This window comes from Saimiri boliviensis, chromosome 19, assembly GCF_048565385.1.
Source record: "Saimiri boliviensis isolate mSaiBol1 chromosome 19, mSaiBol1.pri, whole genome shotgun sequence".
NCBI lineage: Eukaryota > Metazoa > Chordata > Mammalia > Primates > Cebidae > Saimiri > Saimiri boliviensis.
Window position 1 is genome coordinate 25,314,999 of NC_133467.1, and position 5,011 is coordinate 25,320,009.

The following is a 5,011-nucleotide window of genomic DNA, read 5'->3' on the forward strand; positions in this document are numbered from 1 at the left end:
GAAACAGGCCCTGTGGGAAGGAGCCCAGGGTACGGCCCCCAGCAACGCTCATCTGAGCCATTTTCCCCAAGCATATGTAACAAACCTGAAAAGGCTCCCTCGGCATGCTTTTGCACCCCAACTTGAGTTTGTATGACAGTCTGCAGTGTGTGTTAGTTACAGCAGAACCAGTTCTTATCTATTAGCCTCTAAGCTCCTTAAGGAAAGAAGGAAATAAACCTTTTCTCAGCATCTGTTCTGCCTTAGGCACATAAACAACTTGCCAGCATTTATTCCTCACCCAACCTCACTGCCAGCAGAAATTATGGCCTCCTTCTTGGAAAATGAGGAGTCAGAAGTTGAAAGAGTACCTTGTTCAGTACCAGACAGCCACCAAGTGAAGGAGGCAAGATTTCAATCCAGGATCTGATGCCAAGTCTGGCTCCCTCCTATGATACCATGATTAATTTTATTGTAGTTGAGTGTGAAAAGGTAGAAACCATGTGTTCAGCCATTGTATCTGCCCTTGAGCACTAACACAGTTTCATACCAGTAGGGCCTCAAAAGGGTTAAAGAGAATGGCATTTTTCACCATTTTATCTCTGACAGTGCGCAGCACAGTTCCTGACATGTGAAACGGGTCATTATGATATTTACCGGATGTACAGAAATTGTTGGATTGATAGTTTAAAAAGAATCATAGCTGCATTCATTCATTCCAAGAGCTGAAGGTGAAAGTGCCTTGCAAAGCCTTCCTGGGAGTAGGATTGTCATACAGATAAAACAAGTGAATGAAATCAGGGAAAGGTTTTCCTGGATGCGACTGTTCATGCCTGGCTTCCGGGCAGAACCACAGTCGGAGTTAACCAAGGGCCTACTGTGGTTAGTGCCTGGGCCACGCTCACAGCCATGGATCTGTGGCAAAAGCAGATGGCACTTCCGGCAGACATCCCCAGAGGAGAGAATTTTCCATGAGGCATGTGTATGGCAGCCATCCATCCTGGGTTTCCTGGCATGGTCCAATTTCCATCTTTTGTCTCAAAGTCCTTAGAAGGACATATGTATGGGGTGGGTAAAGTCCTGCTTTTAGTTATTTAATTTATTTATTTTTACAGGCAGCCTCCCAAACCAGAGTAGGCTCAGAGAGACTCCCGAGTCCTTCTTTGGAATTTGGAATATATGGTTACAGCAGGCACGTGGGAAGTGCCTTTTATTGCCTCCCACCTGCAGATCAAAGGCAGAGGGGCCGCCCACCCAGGTCAGCCTGTTTCACCCGGGAAAGGGAGGGCCATCTGCTCCAGTCAGGAAGCCCTGGGGAGCCTTCTAATAGAGAAAGCACACCAGGGCCAGAGAAGGGCTGTGTCCTAAGAATTCAACAGTTCCAGAAAAGTCAGAGAAAGTGGCAACAGGAAAGAAACAACAGCAGAGGCAGAAACTGCTCTTTTGATCTCATTGCGCAAAGGAAGGTGGTGACCCAAGGCCTCTTATGACACACACACATAGAAGCATATTTGGGGAAGTGTGTGAGAGCTCTCCCCAACGATGTCTTCAATTAGAGGCCAACCCTGGGCGGCTGCCCTGGGGCAAGCTGGGATGCTCTTTGTGGTTGGGCTCTTTCCACACTCAGGTGGGGTCACTGCTGGGTAACTATATGCCTAGCAAGTACAGCTAAACCGAGCCAAAAGCCTATTTGTTTTCTAGGATCAGTCTGTTAACCCCTCAACTCCCAGCCCAGCCAGGCAGGTCCCTATAGGTTAAGCTTTGTGCTAGGCTTCAGAAGACCTTGGGTCTCATCCTGATTCTGTCATCAGCTCTGAAGCCTGGAGCACATCACGTTTTCCCTCTGACCTCAGTGTTCTCACTGCTTCAATAAGGAATCAGGAAGACAAACAGAGGTAGAGAGGCTTACTGCACACTGGCTGAGCACTATGCCCTGAAGTGATTCAACACTAAAAAAGCTCGAAAGTGTTAGTTTTCTTCTGCTGAGTAAAATCTGTGTGATTCGACACACCCTATTCATTCATTCACTTGCTTAAACTTGTACTGAGCATCACTATACATCAGCACTGCTGAGTAACAAACACTATTAGTGTCTTCTTATTGAGTTCATACCAGGTGTCAGGTGCTTTATGTAGATTACCCCCACTTAATCCTTCTCACAGATCTATGAGGTAATACCTTCATTTTAATTTATATCCTTTTTTTTTTTTTTTTTTTTTTTTTTTTTTTTTTTTGAGACAGGGTCTTACTCTGTAACCCAGGCTAGAATACAGTAATGCAATCGTAGCTCACTGCAGCCTTGACCTCCCAGGTTCGGTTGACTCTCCCACCTCAGCCTCCTGAGTAGCTGGGACTACAGGTATGTGCCACCATGCCCAGCTGATATATATAGAGATGGAGTCTCGCTCTGTTAGGCTGGAGTACAATGGAGAGGTCTCAGCTCACTGCCACCTCTGCCTCCCTGGTTCAAGCAATTCTCCTATCTTAGCCTCCCAAGTAGCTGGGATTATAAGCACGCAGCATCATGCCCAGCTACTTTTTGTATTTTTAGTAGAAACAGTGTTTCACCATGTTGGCCAGGATGGTCTTGAACTCCTGTGATCTGCCCACCTTGGCCTCCCAAAGTGCTGGGATTACAGGCATGAGCCACCATGCCCAGCAATTTTTATATATTTTTTGTAGATACGGTGTGTCACCACGTTACCCAGGTTGGTCTCAAACTCCTGAGCTCAAGCAATCTGCCCACCTCAGACTCTCAAAGTGCTGGGATTACAGGCGTGAGCCACTGTGCTCAGCAATACCTCCATCTTTAGAGCAAGAAAAGATTAAGCAACTTGCTCTAGGTCACTCATCTCTCATTCTCAATCAGGCTCCAAAGCTGGTGTTTTAATACACTAGTTCTATCCCTGCAGAGATAAACGAGATGCAGTCATCCTCATTTCAAGAAGTTCCAGCTAGCAGCCCTGTGGCCAGAAGGCCAGCCTGCAGCCCTGAGAGTCCTGGCATTGTTCACAGGGTACATTAGGATATGTCACACTTAAAAAACATGGTGAGCCTAGAACGCATAGCAAACCCTTTTTCTCTGCATGTTCCCAGCCACGAGGTCTGCAGACCTAACTTCCCACAAAGATTTCTGTACCATGAATATTATGAACTATAGAAATAGTGCCCTCATGTGTCGGGAGCACAATGCATATTTGAACTCTGGAGAAAGGCACATTTTAAATAATCTTAAAACTATGAAACACTTTTGTTTTTGCTTCTCTTGTTTGTTTTCGTTTTTGCTTTCTATGTCTTTGAAGCATGCTGGGAAGAAATGACGAAAAATTACTAAATCTCCAGAACTCCACCCAGAGGCAAATTACTAAGTACCAGAACCAGCAGGAGTAACTAAAGGGAAGTAATCTTGGAATAGCTGGCCCTTCTAATCCATGAGTTGTGCATCTGTGGATTCAACCAATTGTGGATCAAAAATGTGTGAAAAAAAATTCCACGAAGTTTCAAAAAGCAAAACTTGAATTTGCGTGCAATGAGTACTACATTGAATCCAGCCAAATGAAGTGAAGTGTAGGCACTGCATTAGTTAATGTAGAAATGACTTAAAGTATTTGGGAGGATATATGTACGTTATACACAAATATGATACCATTTTATATAAGGGACTTGGGCACTGATATGGTTTGGCTGTGTCTCCACCCAAATCTCAACTTGAATTGTATCTCCTTGAATTCCCACATGTTGTGGGAGGGAACCAGGGGGTAGTAATTGACTCATGGGGGCTGGTCTTTCCCATTCTCACGATAGTGAATAAGCCTCACGAGATCTGATGGGCTTATCAGGGGTTTCTGCTTTTGCTTCCTCTTGCCACTGCCATGTAAGAAGTGCCTCTCACTCTCTGCCACAATCCTGAGGCCTCCCCAGCCACGTGGCACTGTAAGTCCATTAGACCTCTTTTTCTTCTAGTCTTGGGTATGTCTTTATCAGCAGCGTGAAAACAGACTAATACAGTAAGTTAGTACCAGTAGAGTGGGTTGCTGCTGAAAAGATACCTGAAAATGTGGAAGTGACTTTGGGACTGGGTAACAGGCAAAGGTTGGAGCAGTTTGGAGGGCTCAGAAGAAGAGAGGAAGGTGTGGGAAAGGTTGGAACTTCCTGGAGACTTATTGAATGGCTTTGCCCAAAATGCTGATAGCAATATGAACAATAAAATCTAGGCTGAGGTGGTCTCAGATGGAGATGAGGAACTTTTTGGGAACTGGAGAAAAGGTGACTCTTGTTATGTTTTAGCAAAGAAACTGGTGGCATTTTGCGCCTGCCCTAGAGATTTGTGGAACTTTGAACTTGAGAGAAATGATTTAGAGTATCTGATGGAAGAAATTTCTAAGCAGCAGAGCATTCAAGAGGTGACTTGGGTACTGTTAAAGGTATTCAGTTTTAAAAGGGAAACAGAGCATAAAAGTTCAGAAAATTTGCAGCCTAACTATGTAATAGAAAAGAAAAACCCATTTTCTGAGGAGAAATTCAAGGCAGCTGCAGAAATTTGCGTAAATTGCAAGGAGCCTAATGTTAATCCCCAAGACCATGGGGAAAATGTCTCCAGGGCATATCAGAGGTCTTCAAGGCAGCCCTTCCCATCACAGGCCTGGAGGCCCAAGAGAAGAAATTGGTTTCATGGGCTGGGCCCAGGGTCCCTGTGCTGTGTGCAGCCTAAGGACTTGGTTCTCTGCGTCCCAGCCGCTCTAGCTGTAACTGAAATGGACCAATGTAGAGCTCAGACTGTGGCTTCAGAGGGTGGAAGCCCCAAGCCTTGGCAGCTTCCCTGTGGTATTGAGCCTGCAGGTGCACCGAAGTCAAGAAGGTTTGGGAACCTTCACCCAGCTTTCAGAAGATGTATGGACATGCCTGGATGCCCAGGCAAAATTTGCAGCAGCAGCAGGGCCGTCATGGTGAACCTCTGCTAGGGCAGTGCAGAAGGGAAATGTGGGGTCGGGGCCCCTACATAGAGTCCCTACTAGGGTACTGCCTAGTGGAG